The 23,511-nt window shown below is 41.3% G+C and overlaps 1 protein-coding gene across 1 annotated transcript in view; it reads right to left on the reverse strand.

The window, feature by feature from the left end:
• brinp2 (bone morphogenetic protein/retinoic acid inducible neural-specific 2) overlaps positions 1 to 23,511 on the reverse strand; it is a 278,121-nt gene that overhangs the window by 49,445 nt on the left and 205,165 nt on the right. The window lies entirely within an intron of this gene.

Raw genomic sequence — 23,511 nt, forward strand, 5'->3', positions numbered from 1 at the left:
AGAGAGTGAGCAGCTTCCGGTTCCTTGGTGTACATCTGGCTGAGGATCTTACGTGGTCAGTACACACAAACAAAACAGTAAAGAAGGCGCAGCAGCGCCTCTTCTTTCTCAGGAGACTGAAAAGATTTGGCATGAACCCCCGCATCCTCAGGACCTTCTATCACTGTGCCATTGAGAGCATCCTCACTGGATGCATCACCACCTGGTATGGCAACAGCACCGCCTACAACTGCAAAGCTCTCCAGCGAGTAGTGCGGTGCTCTGAACGGATAATTGGAGGTGAGCTTCCCTACCTCCAAGACATCTACAGGAAGCGCTGCCTGAGGAAAGCGGGGAGGATCATCAAGGACTCCAGTCACCCCAGCCATAAACTGTTCAGACTACTTCCATCAGGAAGGAGGTTCTGCAGCATCCGGTCCCGTACCAGCAGACTGAGAGACAGCTTCTTCCACCAGGCCATCAGACTGCTGAACACTTCATAGACACCTCAGCTTCACTACTGGAACTTAAACATTATGCACTCCATACTGTACAGTAACGCCACTGTTTTGCACATGTCTCAACTCTGTATATTTTTATAGATTTTATTTTATTGTTTACTCTATTTAAATTGTAAAATATGTGTATACACACACACACACACGTGGAAAACATTTAGTATACACATCCAGAAATGCATATACTATTATATATTGTACATATATTTATTAGTTTAAGATGTAGCCATTCTTGTATTTTGCTTGTTTACGTTATTGTATTTTGCACAACTCTGTTGCTTGTGAAGCTCGCACACAAGAATTTCACTCATATGTACTGTACCAATGTACCTGCACATGTGATGTGACAATAAAAGTGATTTGATTTGATTTGAAGAATTGCCTTAATTCTTTGTGGCATAAAGATCCTTACCAAAAAAGTGGAAGAACTGTGAAAAGGGTTCAGCCGCGCACAGTTTTATTTCATTTTGCACTTAAAATATAATGTAGTAATAGCTCTGCTCAGCAGTGCCTCTCTGCTCCACAGGTCTGGTTCCAGACATTGCATTAACTGCCTCAAGGGCAAACTGCTCTCTGCTTACTGTACTAACTGCATAAACCTTTATTTTAATATATAATCCATACTCAAAACATCTGTCGGGAGTCAGATATGCTGAGGTAAAGTGTTGGGAAGCTGAGCCACCAAGGTAAATGCCACGAGAATCCCACGCAGTCATAACTGAGACATTTGCCGCAAAAACATCTGTGACTGTGATGGGTAGCATAAGCTCCTCCCATCATGCTCATCGCCATCACTCTGGAAAAATTCAGCATTTTGGTTTCTATGGTGGGCAAAAGCTGTCAATAGCACTGTGTAGGCTGTGTGCCAGAGTATTTAATACAGAGGCAGGAGAGCGCAGCAGGTCAGGTAAAAAGTCAGCTTTTTGTTACTATTGGCAACTGCTTTCAAACAAAAACAAAATCTCTTTTGGCTTTTTGTGCAGGTGTAAAGCATGAGAGCAGCACTCTACTCTTTCAGTCTAACATGTGAAAATACCATGATGACTTGCACATAGCAGCCATTGTGTGAAACTAATTAAGCACAGCATTTTCGTTATTTGAGTCTAACATTCAGGTGCAACTCAGTAAAGAATTGCTGATGGTCAATCCAACCAGACAAAAAAGTAGTTCATTATACAAACTCACTCTCTGTTGGACCACGCTCTTCTGTATTTGAAGGAAACAAATGACTTCATTTGTTAATGATAATAATGGATTGGATTTATATAGCGCTTTTCAAGGCACCCAAAGCGCTTTACAATGCCACTATTCATTCACTCTCACATTCACACACTGGTGGAGGCAGCTACAGTTGTAGCCACAGCTGCCCTGGGGCAGACTGACAGAAGCGAGGCTGCCATATTGCGCCATCGGCCCCTCTGGCCAACACCAGTGGGCGGTAGGGTAAAGTGTCTTGCCCAGGGACACAACAACCAGGACAAAGAGCCCGGGGATCGAACCGGCGACCTTCCGGTGTTAATGAGACCTTTTACAATAATAACAAAAAACCCTGGGATGTTAAATCGTGTTGCCATTCAGTACACACTCTGGCTTACATAGAAAAAAGCTTTGATTTTGTGAATTTGTTTCACATGGTAATAGCACGTCCTTTGTGATCCCTCATATGAGTCTCTGCTCACTTAGCCTGGCAATAGCAGGCACCTAATCTTTTCCCACTCAGCAGCTGAATTACCTCATGGTGGGGTGAGGGTGACCAATCCATTAGAGTGAGTTGATCATGTGTGTGTCTGTGTTTCTATCAAAGCAATTGTTGGAACTTAAAACTAATAACTTTATTTAACCAGGAAAAACAACCCATTGAGATTTAAAATCTCATTTACAAGGTTGACATTATCATTGTGAGAGAGCTTTCCAACTAGAAATATGTTTGTTTTTTTAATGAAGTATAAACCCTTTAAGTACTAGAGACAGAAAAAGGAATGCAAACAACATGTCTGACACGTTTCAGGTAAGGAACAACCCACACAGCCAGAGTTATGCAAATGCTACTTCTTTGCTGTCTTTGTCCTGTTTTCCTCCTCTCTTAACAACAGGTAAGGGCAGATGGCCGCCCAACTCTGAGCCTGGTTTTACCGGAAGCTTCTTCCTGTTAAAAGGGAGTTTTTCCTCTCCTCTGTCGCCAAATCATCTTTTTCCCTCTTTTCCTCTTCTGTTGTAGGTTTTTTACCATACAATATAAAGCGCCTTGAGGTGTCTGTTGTTGTGATTTCATGCTACATAAATAAAACTGAACTGAACAAAATTTTCCAATATGCCCCACTCTGACCCATTTGGTCATAGCCAAAAGCATTTAACATCATGCACTTGGCCACTTGAGCTTTCATTTAGAAAACAAAAACTCAGAACATATTATGTAAACAGGTTATGTGTTTAGCATACATTACCCCAGTGATTTAGCCAGGTAAAAAGAACAATTCTGCTGCGATCCTGGTCCTTGCTTGGAAGTGAGGATGAATAGAGCTTATTTTATGTTATCCTCAGGCTTTTTGAGTAGGTTACAGGCTTTGGTTAGAAATATGAACTTAGGTTACAAAAAGTCCATGTTTACTGTCTGGCATTTAGGTATTCAAGGACCAAATGAAAAGCTGCCAAATCAGAATCTAACTTGCATATACAAGTTTCTGCTCAGACCAGACAAAATTGCACCACTTCTTGCTTCCATATATTATATTCTATAGCTATTTAGCCTAAGGTCAGAATAACATCTTTTCAGCTTTCAGCAAGCATTTTGCTGTCACCAGGGCTGGACTGGGACAAAAAATTGGCCCAGGCATTTAGAGACCGGTCCACCAGGTATTCTAGGAAAAGCCATAAAGCCTTTGAATGAAAACAGATGCTGTTGTTACAGTGATGTACAGTCTTGTTGCTATATGTATGATTTCTATACATTTTACATCAGATAAAAACTTTGGTTGTAAGATTCAGATAATTATTTATTAAAAGCGAGACATTTTAAATGAGAATAAGAAAGAAAAGTATTTCTTTGTGCCCCCCTCTCCCTGTTAATGCCCGACCTGCCCCCCTGGCAAAACTTTGCTAGACCCGCCCCTGCACAGTTACCAGCTGTCAGTTACTTAGAAAAGGATCCTGGTGTTATTTCTCAGAAACAGTTTATAACTTCCCTTCAACTCATTCATGTCACCTAAAAGGTAAACCTGTTTCTCCATCACCTGTTTAGCTGTGATGATTCAGTAAGGACATCTCCTGGTTTTATCCTCATGTTTCCCTCTCAACAGATCATGACCAGCAGCTTTTACAGCTGTGGCTCCAGCAAACATAGCAAATATATTTTTGCTCCAGCAAATATTTAAAAAATTCTAACAACAACTGATCAATCTTAAACGGGCTGCTGTTGTTCCGCTGGTTTCGTCTTTCTGGCGCAAAGTGGACGATAAACAAACGATGGGATTTGCAACAGAAAAGCCAATCAGCTGATCATTGATCAGTTTCATTGAAGTAGCAACAGGAGAGGGAGGGGAGAGAATGAGAGAAGAAGAGGCAGCTGTGCAGCATAAACACACAGAATAACTCCAGCTTTGTGTCTTTTTCCATTCTAGCTGAAGTACGGGACAAACTGTGTTTCTTTTCAGCTCAATACAAAACGCGTAATATTTTCTCTGAATAGAAGACGATTCCATTTTTTACGGGACGGTTGGCAACTCTACTAACTAACCTTATAAATAAAATCAAGTTCACTATCAGTAACATCATAGCACCCACCCAGCTGTATAGAAACTCCGTCATGTTAGCTAGCACGCAGTAGTTATTGTAACTGACTGTGAAAAGTCAGCACAACGAAAATAAACTCCACCTAAACTTGGTTTATATCTGACCCAGAGAGACTGCAGGTCATAACTTCTTACCTGAAGTTCAGTTCACCTGACACTCGGACCGGCGGCCACCTCGGGTCTCTGCTCCTCCTGCCTCCACTTTCCCTCATCCACCTCATCACCGGCCTGAATGACTACAGACCGGTGGCACTCACCCCAGTGGTAATGAAATGCTTTGAGAAGCTGGTCCGCAGACACATCACAGCAGCCCTGCCCCGCAGCCTGGATCCACACCAGTTTGCCTACAGAGCAAACCGATCCACGGAAGACGCTGTAGCCACAGCACTCCATGCTGCATTAACTCACCTGGAAGAGCATGGTAGCTATGTGCGGATGCTCTTCGTGGATTACTGCTCAGCTTTTAACACCATCCTTCCACACAAACTGGTGGCCAAGCTACAAGACCTGGGGCTTCCATACAGCACCTGCATGTGGATCAATAGCTTCCTCTCGGGCCGTAGACAGAGAGTCAGAGTTGGCCATCACACATCCTCAGCCCTGAGTCTCAGCACTGGCTCACCCCAGGGCTGTGTGCTCAGTCCACTGCTCTACTCTCTCTACACACACGACTGCACTCCTCGCCACCACAGCAACATCTTTGTGAAATTTGCAGATGACACCACAGTGGTGGGGCTCATTTCCAAGGGAGACGAGTCTACGTACAGAGACGAGGTGGAGCAGCTGACGTCATGGTGTAAGGCCAATAACCTCCTCCTCAACACTTCAAAAACCAAAGAACTCATAATAGACTTCAGAAGGAAAAAGGCAGAGATCCAACCACTATTCATAAATGGGGACTGTGTAGAAAGGGTGGCAAGCTTCCGCTTCCTGGGAGTCAATATAGAGGAGAACCTTTCCTGGAGTGTGAACACCTCCGAGCTGCTGAAAAAGGCCCAACAGAGACTGTACTTCCTGAGAATTCTCAGGAGGAATAACATCACACAGAGACTGCTGGTGTCCTTCTACAGAGCCACCATTGAGAGTGTTCTAACTTACTGCATATGCATCTGGTACACTAGCTGCACAGGGGCTCAGAGGAAAGCACTCCAAGGGATCATTAACACCGCCCAAAAGATCACTGGCTGCCCTCTCCCCACACTGGAAGTTCTACACAACGCCCACTGTTTTAAAAAGGCCCAAAACATCATAAAAGACACCTCACATCCTGGCCACTCCCTGTTCGAACTGTTGCCCTCAGGCAGACGGTACAGGGCAATCAGAGCAAGGACTAATAGACTCAAACACAGCTGTTATCCAACTGCAATAACACATCTGAATACTACAAAAAAATGTCCATCACGCCACTCTTGTGTTAATCTATGCACGGTCTGAAGCATGTGTGTGGGAATGTATGTGAATGTTTTACTGTTATATCTTATTAGTATTTTAAGTATTCTATCTATTTTATTTATTGAATTTTATTGTTTTATTTATATTTTGATATTGCTAGGGATGATGCAATGATCGGGGACCATTCTTAATTTCGTTGTTCTCATGACAATGACAATAAAGTTTCTGATTCTGATTCTGATTCTGATTCACCTGCTGGCCTCTGTGGAAGCTCCGCCATAGCCACTACAAAGCAACTGAGTTATTTTTACACATCGGCCAGCATCTGGCCAATCCACCACCTTTCATTGTTGATACCATTACAGAAAAAAACATCGGCCCATAAAAACGAAAAATCACCATCTGCCCACCGAGCGATGGCCAGTCCAGCTATGGCTGTCGTTGACCATTTGTCTGAGAATGATTGCATATGGATTTTCTTTGAAAATAGCAATTATGCACATGTACTCCAGGTGCCCGTTCTCTTTTAAGACCTCTACTGCTGATGTTAAACCTGAAGGGACGAACATGTCAAGAATTTAAAGCCTTGGGATAACTTGGACCTTTTACTGTTAGCTCTGGACAACTCATAGTATGCAATCTATATTTAATCTTTCCAGTGATCGTTCATTCAGTGGTCAAAACGACTGACTCAGGTCATGTCTCTGTATACAAAAACGGCCAGGAACAGACTGACCAGCGTTCCTGTAGTATCAGGAGTATATAACAAGGAAACACTTTGACATTGTGCTCTTCTGTCCATTATTGTTAAATAATACTTGCACTACACTAGTAATTATGTTTATTTCATAACCAAGAAATTGTGCTTCATTCATAATGCACATGAAGATGCTCGTTTCAGTGAGGAGAAAACACAACATGTGTGTTGATTCTCACTGTCACCATTTTCTAATGTTAAAATGACTTCGGGCCAACAGTACAGTCCTATTTTTTTCCTATTTTTCATTTCTGGCTGAAGATATAGTGTAGATGCCCCAATTTTAATGCCATTAGGTGGCATGTTTAGGTTCACCGAAAGTATTACAATAACTATTCTTTTGCAGTGCTTATAATGACCAGATTTGCATTTACTACAAGTTTTATTCAGAGCAGATAGTAAACCCAAATGTAAACATTGTGTGCTTTAAAAATATATGCTACTTCCAGGTTCATCTTCTAGTCCAGTGCAGATCAGACTCTTGATGGTAAACAGTTTGTGCTGTTTTAATAGAAAATTCTCGCATTTCCCTGACTGTTGGTTATATTGAACCTTTTGGAGCAAGCCTTTCTGAGAATTTGAGGCACTAAAAAGCAAGCATTTTCTCACTCTCACTAGGTGTTTCATTTTTAAAGGAAAGTTAATACAGACAGGAGAAGTTAGTCATGAAAGCATGTGGTCCTAAAAGTTAAACTATTTTTTCTCATCTCCATGTTTTTCCATGTTTTTCCCAAGACAATTGGGTAATAATAGAAAGCAATGGATACAGAATGTCTATAAATATGTACATGATCATTGGTGCATTTTTTTAATAGTTTTTTCAAATGGGATATTTCTGAACTATGAAACTACATATTTTATATTGGTGCCTTTCTGAACAACGCACTAATGCAAAGGGTCTCATGCTTTGTGTTGTATGTGAACATGGTAACAATGCCGTGCTTGCTTTTCCTTGCTTTCACAAAACATATACTGTAGCGCACAATGAAAAAATATATACACTACTGATCAAAAGTTTTAGAACACCCCAATTTTTCCAGTTATTTATTGCAGTTCCAGTCCTTCAACTTCATTGAATAGCTTGAAATGGTACAAAGGTAAGTGGTGAACTGCCAGAGGTTAAAAAAAAGAAAGAAAAATAATGTACGTTTCAGAATTATGCAAAAAGGCCCTTTTCAGGGACCATACAATGGGCTGTTCTGTAGCAGTGGAGGTTGATCAAGCCTTGAAAGCTGGTGCTACTAATTCCTACAGGTGTTCCACCTTTCTGGATTTCTTAAAACCCCCTCTGTCTGCATAATAGCAGGAACACACTGTGCTACTATGCCCTCGTGAGCATCAGATGAACGGTATTATACTGCAGAAAGTAGTGAGTTGCTACAAAAATGGCGAGAAAAAGTAAATTAACAATGGAAGAGAGACAGATCATCATAACGCTTAAAGACTTAGGTCTTTCCTACAGAGAATTTGCAAAGAAAGTCAAGGTGTCAGTGAGTACAGTTTCCTTCACCATCGAAAGACACTCTGAAAATGGGAAAACTCTGACAGGAAGCGACCCGAAGCCACAACTGAATCAGAGGACAAGTTTCTGAGAGTTAACAGCTTGCGTTTTAGGCGGCTCACAGGACAGCAGCTGAAAGCACAGTTTTCGTAGCAAGCAAGTCTTAGTTGTTGTGTTTTTGTTTGTTTGTTTTTTTCAGTCGTTACAGACGGGACAGACATGACTGGGGGATAGGACAGGGAGAAAGAAAGAATGAAAGAAAGAGAGGGAGAGAAAGATAAAATAGAGGGGAGAAGAGATGGTGAGAAAGGGGGGAAGAGAAAAAAAAAGCAAACAAACAAAAAAAAAACAAAAAAAAAACACCTGGATCACTTGTCGAGACAACAAAAAAGAGCAACATAACAAACATAACAAATACAAAACATCACAATAAACTAGCTAACAGTAGATACTAAATATTAAATGTTATTGTGCAGCACGCAAGACGACAGCGCACAATGTGCTTTGAGGTAGCAGCCAAGAAAGGTAGTTTGTGTCTGTGCACACCTGTGTGGAACAGCGCACTTGTATTCAAAAGGTTTCTCCATGTAACAATCTGCTAGGGCAGACCTTCCCAAAGTGTGGGGCTCAGAGCCATGGCAGGGGGGGCATGGGATGAAAAGGGGGGAAAAAAAACAAAACGCTTGGACACTGCCAGCACGGGGCGCCTACAGAAACGCAAAGCAGGAGATGAAGAATCTCTGAATATGTTTCCAAACCAACTTCATTCTAAGCCAAAGACTAGAAAATATGGTGAAGCATATCTTCCCTTTGGTTTCACCTGCACAAGTGCCGAGGTAGGTCTCCTTGTAGAATTGGTTTTCCCTTCGTCGGGAGCAGTGCTGGGCTGTTTAAATCACAGACAAATAGTATCCCACATTCGTGATTTTTAGTTCACAAACACTTCTTGTAATGACTAACTACTCCTGACATTTTGGAGATGTTTGCTCTTTATACAGTAAAGTTACAGTGGGATACAAATAACATCAGGCTGATCCTGCCACGATTTGTCCCCCGGTTCAAATCCCGGACAAACAGTATCCCACAGTTGTTTATGTTTTTAAACCCATTTTGCACAGAGAGGCATTTTCTGAAAAATGTATTGACAGCAATGTTGAATATTATTACACAGGAAAAAAAACAACGACACGTAAAATTATCACACCGTGACGCCTCTGCCTTTGTAAATAGAGGGACAGTAACTGTGTGTGTGTATGTAAGCATGTAAAACCTGCAGACAGTCAGATTAACAGTATTTTGTCTCAATCTGCCATTGTGCTATTCATCTCATGTAAACAATAACGTGGTGCACAGCGTGACGTGAAAAAAGGCACATACCTTTGACGTTGCGTGATGAACTCTGTATTCCTCGTCCACACGTAAACGCAAAAAAGGAGTTTTTAGAAAATCTCAGTTTTTCCCATTCTCTGCGGCCTACTGGAGCGGGGGGGCTAGGAGGAGTGGGCCGTCCGACTGCGGTCTGGGGCCTCCCTGCTGCTGCGGAGTCGGGGCGGTCTGCCTCTCCCCACCGCAGGGAAAAGGGTAACACCACCTGGGTCTGGGTGCAGTTCCCCCCTCCAGGGGCAAGGGTACCTAGACCCGGTTAGTAGAGTACGCTTGGGGAGTGTGATTGTGTGTACAGCGTCTCTTTATGTCTGTCTCCACGTCGGTTGAGTGTGAAGTACATATGAGAGCATGAGGGTGGGAATGGATGTTTGTGTCTGTGTGTGCCTGTATGTCTGTGTCTATATGTCAGGTTGGGTATCAGACGCCACCTCTCTGGGGACATCTCGGGCCCTCCAAGGTTTGGAGGCCTATCTCCACCCACCACCACTTCCCCTGCCGGTGGCGGACTCCCTCAGGTATCGGTGCGTTGGTGGTTCTTTGTATCTGGGGGTGGGCGTCCGGGTACACACCGGCTCACTCCTTGGCGGCCGCTTATTGGGGCTCGCTCGGGCCACTTTGGAGGTGGGGTGCCCCCGGCCTCTCGGCCTGGGGCTCGGTCACTCAGGCACAGCTGGCTGCCGGCGGAGCTCACGGGCGCGTCACTGCAACTCCCCCTGGCTTCTGCTCCGCGGCTGCTGAATGAGCCCTCATCTGGGACTCTCCTTAGCTCTTACTGGGACAGTGGCGCGGCTGCCCCTCTGTGGGTCTTCCTTGGTCTCTTGTGTTCTGGGGGCCTCTGGATGTCTGGAGTTTTGATCTCCTCCATACCTGCTTGATACCATAGAGGACAGGGCTGTGGCTCCCCACACTCTCTAGCAGATCATTACATGGAGAAACCTTTGGAATGCAAGCATGCTGATCCACACAGGTATGCACACAGGTGTACACATGGGTATTCACAGATGCGGACTACAGCTTTCTTGGTTGCTGCCTCAAAGCACACTGTGCGCTGTCTATCTTGCGTGCTGCACAATATCGTTTATTATTTAGTAACTATTGATATCTATGACTAGCTAGTTTATTGTGATGGTGCTTTTTTTTTTATTATTATTATGTTGCTCTTTGTTGTTTGCTGTCTCCCCTGTTTTTTTTGTTTTTCTTTCTCTCCATACAGGTGACCCAGGAGTTTTTTGTTTTGTTTTTTTTTTCTCTTCCCCCCCTTCTCACCGTCTCTTCTCCCCTTTGGTTTTCTTTCTTCCTCTCCCCCTCTTTCTTTCATTCTTTCCCCCTGTCCTATTAAAAAAAAAAAAAAAAAAAAGGATGACAAAGGATGAACTGAAGCTCCGCCATCACGTGATGTCACATGCTGCTGTTTCTGATGTCACTTCCAAAAAAAAAAAAAAAAAAAAAAGAAAAAGAAAAAGAAAATCTCAGTTTTCCGTGTAGGTGCGGATGTAGCGTAAAAAAGTTAGTAGTTTATTTTCTTACTACCTGTAATTTATTGCAGATTACTTGTATTTGCTTAATTGTTTGCTAAATGTTTGAGGTGTGAAATAAATCGCAATGGAGCAAAATATGGGTGTGCACACGCACGCGCGAACATTTTTCTTGTAAAACAAAGGGGGGCCCAGCAAAAAAAGTTTGGGAACCACTGTGCTAGGGAGTGTGGGGAGCCATAGCCCCGTCCCCCAGGGCATGAAGCAGGTATGGAGGAGATCCAGGCCCCAGACATCCAGAGGCCCCAGAGTACAAGGACCCAAGGAGGACCACCAAAGGGGGGGGGGGGGGGGGGGGACCATGCCACCCTCCTGGGAAGAGCTGAGGAGAGCCTCAGGTGAGCAGTCACCCAGCAGCCATGGAGCAGAGGCCGGAGGGGGTTGCAGTGACGTGCCCGCGGGCTCTGCCAGCAGCCAGCTGTGCCAGAGAGGCCCGAGCCCCAGGCCCAGGGGCCTGAGGGCGCCCCACCCCCGAGAAGGGGCCCAGCTGGGCCACAGGCACCAGGCCCCGCCAAGCGGCCACCAGGAGTGAGCCGGTACATACATGAGCTCCCAGCCCCTGACACCAAGAACCACCAGCGCACCAAATTCTGAGGGCATCAGCCACCAGCAGGGAGTGTGGTGAGGGGAGATAGGCCTTCATACCTTGGAGAGCCTGAGGTGTTCCCAGAGAGGTGGAGTCTGAGACCCAACCTGACATATAGACACAGACGAACATGCGAACGCAGACACAAACGTGCATTCCCACCCCCATATACACATAAGCAAACATTCGGCACTCACCCAACGTGTAGCAAGTCTTAGTTTTTAACAGTCAAGAGAAGACTTCGAGCTCGAGTCGCAGCAAGAAAACCCTTGCTAAGGCATCACAAAAAGACAAAGAGGCTTGCCTGGGCCATGAAACACTGCTATTGGACTACTGAAAACTAGGAGAAGGTATTATGGACTGATGAATCAAAATTTGAAATCTTCAGTTCATCACGCAGGATCTCGAGTAGGCGAAAGGATGGTTCCATAGTGTCTGGCATCAAGTGTGAAACATGGAAGAGGAAGTGTGATGGTCCAGGTGTCGGTGACTTGTACAGAGTGAGGCACCTTGATCCAAAACAGCTACCACAGCATTCTGCAGCACCATGGAATAACCTCTGGTATGTGCCTAGTTGGTCAGGGGTTCATCCTACAGCAAGATAATGACTCAGAACATAAGTCCAAGCTATGCCAGAACTACCTCAGGAAAAAAACCCAAGATGGTTTCCAGACTTAAACCCCATCCAGCTGGATGAACTGGACAGAAGAGTGAAAGAGAAGCAAGCTACAAGTGCCACACATTTATGGGAACTTCTGCAACAGAAATGGAAGGAACTTTCTGAAAAATATTTTATTTCTATTATCATTTCAGAGTGCAATGAGACATTAAACTGCATAATTTTCAATAAAAAAAAAAACTGGAGCAATTGAGGTATTCTAAAGCTTTTGACCAGTAGTGTATAGATAGATAGATATTCCTGCAGTACACAAGGAAGATGCAGAGATGCACAGGTAGAGGGAAATAGAGAAACAAACAAAAGAAAAAAGTACTAGTAGCACAGGCAAAGACTACCTCTGCCAAACATTTCCTCCTGTGAAATAAATGAGGAAGATTAAATTAGGAGGGTAAATGCTGCCAAATCTTCAGATTACATCCTTCTATCCATCTACAAAAGAAAAAAAGAACCCTACTTGTTTTTTTTTGCTTTAACAAATCACCTACATCTACACCTTGACACAGCATGCTTTATGACAGCAATAAAGGTGGAAATGGGCAGAGATTCAAAGCAGTGGGGTCCTGATAGCACTGAGTGGAATCCATGCCAGGATTATTTGTAGGTGGTACAAATGATCAGACAGATTCCTGTTAGCTTGCAGGGATTCTTTTTCATTAACATGATGGAGGAAGAGAGACAATTAGGCAATCTGTCCTGCGCTACAAAATTACAAGAGGAGCGATATGAAGCAGAACGAAGAAGTTGAAAGGAGGATTACAAGTGTACAGACAGAAAAAAAGAGATACACTTTCATAATCAGGATTTATAGATTAATCAGTAATAAATGTCTGCCTGTTGTAACAAGACGATGATGATTAAATAGGGCTTGCTTACTTGCACTACAGCAAAGGGGAAAGATGCTAAGTTTAGTGGTTTTTAGATACATTTTCAGGCCAGTTAAAGTACATTTTACTGATTTCCAGAGGTGAGAAGCAACAAAGCACAAACACTTCTTTAGTGTACTTAAGTAGTATTTTCAGGTATCTCTATATTAAATGGGTATTTATTTTTTCTGACAACTTTCTAATCCTTAAATTTTCAAAACAGGCACGTTACTTTAGGTTTAACACATTTTAACTTGCGCCTTCAGACAAATATCAAACTGATTTGAGCCTAAAATGAGGGAGCAGAGGAAGAGGAGAGGCTATATTTAAAGGTGCAGACTGACATTTGACCAACTGTAAATTTAAAGCTGATGTATAATGGTCTCGTTTTCATATCCAACATTGTGTATTGTGTTAGTGAAGTCGTGTTTTTTTCATATTGTGAAACATCATTCAAAACAAACTGACTTCTACTAACTTCATGTTACTTCAAGGTTGATGGGTGGCATACTGTGTTGTAAAGACAATATAAACAGTACACTCGAGTGTAGGGAAAATTAGCCAAGATGGGTTGTGAGATATTGGGTTACATCTTGTTGAATTCAGTTGTGTAAATCCATAAAGAGCAGTACAGGTCAAGGCAGCAGCAGCACAGGTCAGCTGATCACAAAGAAATGATTGTGAGTTGTGATTTTTTTAACCACACTGACCCACTATAACCAATCTTGGGGTGCCCCACCTGCCAAATCTCACTTTAACTGTTGATTTTTTCTGTTTTGGTTAGGAAGCAAAGTCAAAATAAAGTCTCTATTCCCATGTACTAATATTTTGTTAATATGGCATAAAGATCAGCTAGTGTTGCACAGTAATAGCTGGTAAAAATATTCTTTCTGACTTTGAGTAAGCCTGTAGTTTTTCACTTTTTACTTGGGTAAAAAAGAAGAATGCCTGAAACTTTTGCCACTGTTGCTGATCTCATAATGACCCAGAAATGGAATAACTTTAAGATCCTTTGTGTAAAATCCAAAAAAAGTCACTTGACACTAGAATCTTTTACATGAACTTTTACATGAACTTCACTAACATCCTCCTATCCTATTTTGTATGTGTAGAGCTCACAGCGCTTTTATTCACATATGAAAACCTCCAATGTGCAAGGTGCTAGTGGGTGAACTACCAAATATATGTTTTTTAAAGTCCACATCAGTTCTCTGTGTTGCCTGACAGTTTTCCGTGCTGCTTTCAATTTCCTGCAAGGTTTGATGGCAAATTACTGAGCAAATGCAAAAACCACTGCAGTTCTCACTACAAGCTCATAAAATAAAGGGATATTTAGATCTGCAATTGCTTCTAAATTCTGATAACCACTGAGTAAAATGTTGAAAACTGCGGTTTAGTTTTCATCCATTATACCCATTTTCAAGTAAAATTTTCAAAATTACACATTTTGCTGACCCACCCATCAACCCTTCTCTAGCTTCGCTTTTTTGTGAACTCCATCAGCCAGTGAATGAAAGAACTGCAGTAAACTGGTATTTGTGAGTGCGCTGTTGTTCTATTTGACCACATTTAAAGCTAGACTCCATTTGGAATCTGGCCTTGAAGAGAAATAGTGTTTGCACCACAGGAAGCATCTGTTCTCTGAAAATGACTTCATATTCCTTTGCTGCTGCTCTGTGTTACCATGCAGAGCATTTAAACGAGTTAATGACTCCAAGTAGATGCTGTTGTGCTTCTGCCAGAAGTTAAAGGTGTCCCTTGTTGATGAGCTTTGAATCACACACACTGTTTCTCTGCTTATGTATGCTTAAGCAGAGAAGGTTTCCTTTTAGCGAAGCCTCACTCTGCAGTGTACCTGCATCCTGCCACGTGGACAGCCAGACTGTGTTTGATGTGTGTGTATGACTCAAACATACTAAAAAGAAACAAACCTTTTCTTTGGTAAAGAACTATCTAGTCAGTGTCATACTTTTCCCCTCAGTATTTCTAGCCTACTTAATGGTTACTACCAACTTCACTCAGCATATCCAATTAACATTGTGACTGGTGTTGTGATGCAGCAGGTACAGTATGTCCTCACAATGGTAACCTGTGTATAAAAGGTTTTCTGTCTTTCTTCTTCCTATTCTCGATATGGAGTGCTTCATTATTAGTCAACTAATTAAAAGAAACATGCTACATGCAGCTTATACGCACCACTTATGCTAAACAAAGACAGGATAAGAGTCTGCAGCCATGCCAACAGCTCTCAGAGGTTGTACTGCTTGGAGAAAGAAAAGCATACTGCAATATGGAAAGAGGTTTGAAGTTCGGTAATGAGCCTGTTACTGAGGAGTAAATATAAATAAGATATAAACTATAATGGTAGCAGCTTTTATGTAACATCTGCCATCACAGTTTAATCTGATAAGCCTTCATCATATTCCACAAGAAATATAGACAACCTGCAGACAAGTACACACCAACATCAGTACAGCACCTTTGTTTCATGAATTGTCCATGGCAACATCAAACAGTACAATTAAAATTAAAATGAGTAAATAAAATAAAAAGCAATGTGCTACTACTTGATAAGACTCATAATGCTGGTTAAGTGATGACGTATAGAGTCTCTGTTAGCTGCTGAAGCCTCTCCTGTGTTTGCTGAGGCTCTTGTCTTTTCAATGGGCTGCAGTGCTGTATTTCCTCTTATCGGAAGAGACACGGTCCTTGTCATTCTCTTGTACACCATTTTATGTGGATGCCTTTAAGCTAAGCTTTTACATCTTTGCTACATATTCTGGGCTTACAGTGTTCCTGACTCCAATTTTCAATAATGAGTCAAAATGTGTCACTATTAAACCAAGTACGATTTCAGTGCGTATGTTTAAGTTTAGAATCTTGATTTTTGGTAGGAAATTCATTCAAACAGTGTAGCGTGTTAATGACTAAAATGAAGCTTATGCCAAAGTTCAATAAGAAAGATCAGTAGTCACACATCTGTCTGCTTCCCAGATGTTAGGTGGCTAATCTAACTTTTATATCCCTTCCACTTTCCCATGCTGTCAAGCTCCTCCAATCTCCACCTCTCCTAGACTCCACAGGATCCTGGCCTAATTCCTATCACCGCTGGGATTCCATTCTGCTGTGCGGTGTTCAGTTCCTAACAATGACCCCTCCCTACTGAACTCTGCTGAATGTTGTCTGAAACACTCTTGGTTGCAGTTTAGTCTGTTTTGTTGTCTTCTTCCAGCCATATATTGAAACTTGTCTCTGCATATTGTTTCAATGCTGAATCAAGTGTAGCAAATGGTTTACCAGCCACTAAGAAACATATAAATTACTCATCTTGTGCTGTAAATGGAGTCTTGTCAGTGACTCTCATGCTGAAGCTTTGTTTTGGTTTCTTGTCTTTCTTTCATGTTGGTGTTTGTTTGTGTCCACTGTTCATCCATACTACTGCACCACAATGACCATCAGTTTGTATTCTCTTTGTTTCTGATGAAAAATGTAACCCTCATCCTAAAACTTTAACCATTATTAAACACATTGCCAATGCCGCCCCTACAAAAGAAATTTCTGTACCAGCACAGCGGTAACGCTCTTTGCTGTCTCTTATGTCTGCTTAACATTTCAAATGATGTCATACTGAGATGTAGCTAATGCTCCCAAACCTGGTATTTAGTTGTTTTTTATATAAGAGCTTTTAGGTGCTTTGTCACTTTTGTTGTTGTCGTCAGCCAGATCATGTTGTACACATTGTAAAGAACTCATGCAATTCAGTTGTGGTATTGTAACAGGATGCCACCACTGCAGGTCAGGTCACTTTAGGAAATTACTTCTCTCCTAGATGTTCCATGATAAACTGTAAGTGGTATTAAGTGGAAGTGTTTAGGAACCACATCAACTCGGGAGCAAAGTGCCCACACAAGTCACCGTGTGTTGAGCTGCATTGTGCATGAAAGTTGCCAGCTACTCTAACATTAACTTCAGCTTCAAAGCTATGTGCAGGAGATTCACGGCATACAGTCTCTTCAATGTGTAGATATCCATTTTGTCCATATACTATATGCCTCATTTTAATTAGTAAATGGAGTGGTTCTTATATGATGCGTTTCTACTTAAGCTCTCAAATCGCTTTATACAAACTGTCTCATTCCCACAAAGCTATGCGGGCCACATTCTAAGTGCTTTCTCGTTAGCATTCACACTCACATGAACACATTCAGAATTAATGATGCGTTCTTTCTCAAGGAAAGAGAAAGATACTCAGCGCTAATGTATCCTTAGCACATAGACTGAAGTCGCCAGGAATCAAACCACCAACCTTCTGATTAATGACCTGCTCTACCTCCTGAGCCACTCAGCACATGAGAACAGATATTCTGCACATTTTATTAGGCTTTGAAGACTGCTTTTACCTCTAAATTGCTCTCAGTGTTTGTCTCTTGTGAGGAAGTCATTTGGAGTGCAATGTCAGACTAACAGGTGAAAAAGTCAATGTTTAGAGTGCGAGCACAATGTGCATGAAAGAGTTGCCTTCACCTCCATATGCAGTTGGAAATTCTTGTGTTGCCGAAATGTTGTAGTTGGTGTATGCTTAGCAGAATCAAAAGAACTGGACTTTGAATTTAATGGTTTCCTTTTTTAAAATAGAATGATTGTAAAGTATTTAAAGTATGGGGCCATTCACCTGAACATTATTCTGGTTAATAATTCGCATGTCATGTGTCAGTCTCTCACCTGAACTGTACACAGCAGAAAATGAAACACTTACTTGAACTTTTTCCTTTTTTTTTAAACTCTGACTTTCTCTCAGTAGGGAGTTTACACTACCTACTATCCACCCCTGGAGCAGGGAATTGAATCTTAATTACCAAGAAGCTCCATCTTACGTTTCATGTATGAGTGACCTCATTCGTTTCCTAACTCCCTGCAACATATATGGTGGGCCAAGAACTCGCATTCCTCACATCAGCTGTGCTAATACCGTAAAGATCCAGCTTAATGGGTTGTTTGTTGAGTGGAACATTCTTATGATATGCTAATTCTAAACCCTATCAGAATTTCATTATAAAATTGGCTCTAAAGATAGGCACTGCCGCCCATGTGTCACTGTAGTGTTGTGTCACCTGTGTTGGCTCAGTTCAGTTAATTATCTTCTAAAGTCATGGATCACTGGGGGGTTTCTGATTGCTTATAACAATGCTGGGAGGAGTATCAGGCTATTCAAAACTGCTTGGATACATGAATGATTCATTTTGTTTCATTTTAACTTAATGTGACCAGCCCTGTACTTATATTACGTATACATTGTAGTTTGCTTGGAATCATTAAATTGCCCAGAAATATAAAACAGGGAATCAGTTGCTACTTTTTATCTGTGACTCTTTGGTTTCCCTCAGCAGAAGAGCTCTGAACGTTGGGCACAATGACACAAACTTAGTGTTGACTTTTGGGTTTGGGGGATTTATAAAAAACAACAAACATACAGTTTCTTTCCCTTTTCTGATCAAATCACAAGGCCATGAGTCAAACTGAAATGCCACCACATTAGATCGGCTGATGGCATCAAATTTTGTATCTGACTTTGTATCAGTGTCATGTCTGTTGTCATCAGTGCTTGCTTTGTTTTGTGTTGCCATCCTGCTGCTGCAATATTCTTCAATATTCTGTGGAAGGGCAGAATGTCCCAAAAGAGAGACAGGCCACCAAATATCATAATAAAATATCGATCTTCTGTTAACTACGGTGTTATTGACTGAACAATTTTGGAGATCACTGACTATGTTAAGAATCTGAAGCATAATTTTAAGAATTCAACTTTCTTTCCTTTACCCTCTCATTACTGTCATCACTGCTGACAACCCCAAATCTAACCCTGCAATATGCAAATGAAGCACCAACCCAAGGCAATCAGAATGTAGAATTATTGTTTTTATTAAGTTGTTGTCAGAAATCTTGGCAACCAGGGACCAATGAAAGCAATCATTTTAACTTAAACACACCCAAAACGTTTTCATTAGGGTCAGGGTTACCAGCTAAGATGCCTTAAACAGCTTCTAATTAAATCATTTCAGCAATGTAATCGTGCTGTGCTGTGTTCACACTGGCACAGTGGTGGCATCTCGTTCCTTCATTCTGATTTATTTTTCTTTGTCATCATTACTCCCATCTGAGTGTACCAGTCTGGAGATGCCTCACTAAACTACTGGAGGGCTTTACATTTGAAACTATAATGTCCCGAGTTTAAGAGGGCAAATTAGAGTAGATCAAAGAAAAACCCTGGACCAACATATGATCAGTTACACTGATTAAACAGGGAGAAATTAAAATCCTACCACTAATTACATTTTAGCTTTAAGTAGAGGCTTATAAGGCCTTTATCTTATGTGGCTGGGGAAAATAAAGCCTCTGGTCACTGTTTGTGGAAATATGATTATATATGTTTGTTTAGTAGTGTATGTACTGTCACAAAAGATGGCCAATCAGACACTGAGAAAATAGAACTAAGCAGTATTGTATCAAGGCAAAACTACTCTGTACCAACTTTTAAGCCTGTGACAGAGGACACATAAATTACAGCACTGTATTACAAATATGTCACTTCAATTTCATAAACACACCATGAAGTCAAGGTATTAGAGGATCTGGTGCTAAGCCTTAAAGCTGGTAGTGTTTTCCAATTTCACGAAACCAAAGGTGTGATGTTCCAACTTATTCACACCTTCCTGGGACATCTTGCCTCCCAAAACCTTGCATAAGATCTATCAGAGAGAGAGAAGAGCCTTAGAACAGAGAGCTCTTGTGATGTATGTGTGTGTGTGTGTGTGTGTGTGCGCGCGCGTGCGTGTGTGTATGTGTGTGATTGTAGCTAGCTATCAACCTAGCTTTGGGACTTTGGTTTTCAAATTGCAATTGGCTGAGGTTCGAGGGTATTATTCTCCTCTTTTGTTTGGCACACACAGTGATGTAGTCTCTTCTATGTCCTCCTTCTGTCTCTCTGACACACACATGAGCAATCTGTCACACACACCAACCTCCCAGTTGTTTTCCTCTCGCCACAATAAATTTATCAGCCTGTCCCAGCAGACGAGATTCAGCCCAACTTCCTAGACAACCCCAGAAGCTAGAATCCACTTTGTGTGTGTGTGTGTGTGTGTGTGTGTGTGTGTGTGTGTGTGTGTGTGTGTGTGTGTGTGTGTGTGTGTGTGTGTGTGTGTGTGTTCGTGTTCGAGTGAAAAGTTGCTGAAAAACTAGCAAGAGAGAAAGAGGGAGAGACAATGAATACTAACACCTGCTCTTAAAGCTCTGAAAGTCAAACAATATTTGTCATGTAGATTAGCCTCCTCTCTTTTTTCTGCATTCATTTTTCATCCCAACTCGCCTCATGCTAGGTGACTGGTAGTGTGTGAACGTGAAATTGGATTGTGAGTGTTCCCTAAAATTAGATAAAACTTTGATGATCCCCTGAATGCAGTCATCCCTGTGGCTGAGCAATCTATGCCTGCCTGTGCTTTGGTCTGCCCTTTGTTGGTGTGTTACAAACTGGGGAGCCTTTCCGGATATTTTCTTAGCTCATTGCTCAAACACACAGGGCTGCAGATGTACTAAAGGCCTCATATTCTATGACAAACAACACAAAGTTAAGCTCCTGACAAAACCCATAAAGTCAGCAGAACAAGAAAAGCCATGCAATTACACATCCTCCTCCTGTCTGTGCTCCTTGTCAGCGCCTCTTTATAAAGACTTAACACGCAGCAAAAGGAAGTAAAAGAAACCTTGCAAAGTCAGGTGCTGTCAAAATGAGCCTAAGTGAATGCACAAAAATGCTGTTTAGCAACATAATGTCACTTAAAGAGCAATTTCAACCTATATGTCAGCACACACACACACAATCTGCTAATCTCTGTGAGGAAACTCAAGATGCTCACAAAAAAACTGCCAGAAACCCGTCTCCAATTAAATTCTGCCTACATATTCCAAGTCATTAAGAAGTGAGCTGGTGATGTGTTGAGATGTAGCAAAGGAGAAAAAAAAACAATGCTTTATCCAGTTTAGGAAATGATGTCCGAGTTATTGGCATCATTGCCATAATTATATGACACACCTGTGTCTTGCTTTCTATGACGAATAGGTCGGCTTGCTGGAAAACAACAAGAGTGAGATTGTTAACCTGATTGAGGCTCTCTCATTGTTTCTCAGCATGCTCAAGTATAACCTTCACTTTCCTGTAAATTGGTCAGAAACCATGGTTATGGCCAGAAATTTTGGCAGTGATGAACAAGCTTTTCATGTATTCTGTAGCTTCTGTGTTTTTATTTTTTGTTTGTTGTTTTTGAAAATTTTCAAGTTTCAAAAACTTTTATTGGCAGTAAATCAAATTTTTAATCTGGACTATGATTGTACTACATTATGTTTATACAGCACCGGCTTAAATACTAAATTCTACAAAGTAACATCAAATGTATTGTGTGCCTATCATTTGCACATAGATTGAGACAACATTTAACTTTTTTAATAACTACATACTTTCCTCACCTGTGCCCAGATGCATATTTTCTATATAAATCGTGTAAACCTCAGTAATGACAGTGCTTATAGTCTGTGGTTCCAAAGTATCCTCATGCAATCAAAAGTTAAAATACGGTATGAGCAAACTGCAACCATAAACCCATTAGGAAAGTGATTACTGAGGCCATAAATCAAAAATTGCTCAAAAACTTAAATACACCTTCTTTAAGTATACAGAGGAGTGTCCCCGCCGCCGCTGGTCATTGCCACCAATTTGAAATTTAAGGTACTTCTGCACTGGCTTTAGATTTAAGGCTCGGGAACATTGCTCTGTCTTTGAGGATCCACATTACAGCATTAGCATTAGTGTAAGCTAATGCTGCTTGCCTTAGCTTGCATTGCTGCTAGCAAAATACTGATTTGAGTGGATAATGTAAGCTAGCGCATTCAAACTTTAATGATGTCTCTGCCTGCATTCTGCTGATCTACTTGGATCAATTAATGCTGCAAATAAATGTAAATCTAGTTAACTTTAGCTTGCTAAAAATATTACTAACACAATACTATCTAAATTGAAATAATTAAAAAATGTAGCAATGTTTTCTAACTTTTTAAATTATTTACAAAGAACAGCGGTTTTCTAGATGTTACACAGAACAGCCTACTTTTAATTATACTTTGCTGTATTTGCAATAAAAGTATCATTACTTGTATACATACTTTTCATTCTTTCCTACTATATCCTGACCAGCCACAGTATTAAAATCACTCGTCTAATGATGTTAGGTACTAATTCTTGGTCACTGAAAAGTAAAACTACAAAGTCACTTTAAGGTTTAGATAGATAATGTCAGAGGTCAGAGTAGAGTGGCCAGACTGCTTTGATCTGAAATAAAGGCAAACATTCAAATGACCGCTTTCTACAATCAAGTGGTTGCCAGAAAACAACATCTCTGCTTATCAGAAGAGCATCTCTGAGCATACAACATGTTAAACCTTGGAGCAGATGGTGCCACTTCAGTCAGTTCGCTCCACTCAAATGACCACACAGTCACCAGATCTCAGACCAATGAACCAAACTGACCAAAATCCCCCTTGTTGAATCTATACAACAAAGAATTAAGGCAATTCAGAAGATACAGGGGATCCAAACTCTTACTAACAAGAAGTACATACTTAAGTGTTTAGTGAGTATATCAGGCTGTTAATGAAGTTTGCATTAACTGAGCTGTGAACCGAGTACCAACTTATTGTTTTGGTCTGTCAGAAACTTGCAAACTGACTAATTATGAACATAATCATAGCAACACTTCACAGGTACACACTGTATAACCAGAGTGTTACTGAGCATAAACTGCTTCCAGCTTGGAGGAATAAATCATCACCACCCCACCTGCTGCATCTACATCTGGTACTGGAACCGAACAAACTTGTGCAACACGCTCCCTGTCCAGCTGTCCACAGCTCATCCTTTCTGTACAGCCTACCTCAATGCAAGGCCAGCAAATAAGATTTTCAGTGTTATTATAGCTGTGTGGAAAATGTTGCTAAGTAATGTCAAAACTAAAGAAAACGAATCTGCATAAAAACCACAAATACTCTAAGGATTTGTAATTCATTGAATATTTGTTTTGTATCTAAGAGGTTTAAAGAGCAGAACAATTCAGTATCAACTCATTTGTTGAACAACATTTCTTCAAGCTTCTTTCTGAAATTAAATTGCTGCTAGTGCTGAGTGCACTGCACTCTTGCTGGTTATCCAACTATTTCATTGCAGCTCCAAGCAAGCATTAAATAGACATACTGTGAGTCTTTTTGATTCTCAAGTGTAATGCTAATTATGCTGAAATATGAACAAAAAATATGTTTTAGTTTTTTTGGACAGTGTACGATTGTGGTTCCAACACTGTGTGCTAAAGCAGACTGGTGTGGTCTATAAATATTCAAATATTATTTTAGATTTACTAAATGCATAGAAGGATAATTGTCTTCTGGACTGTAAGTGGCTCACACTAGATGTGTGTTGAATGTGTT

This window comes from Diplotaxodon limnothrissa, linkage group LG18 (genome assembly GCF_057381915.1).
Source record: "Diplotaxodon limnothrissa isolate DT_005_m linkage group LG18, D_limnothrissa_male_GT1.1, whole genome shotgun sequence".
Lineage (NCBI taxonomy): Eukaryota > Metazoa > Chordata > Actinopteri > Cichliformes > Cichlidae > Diplotaxodon > Diplotaxodon limnothrissa.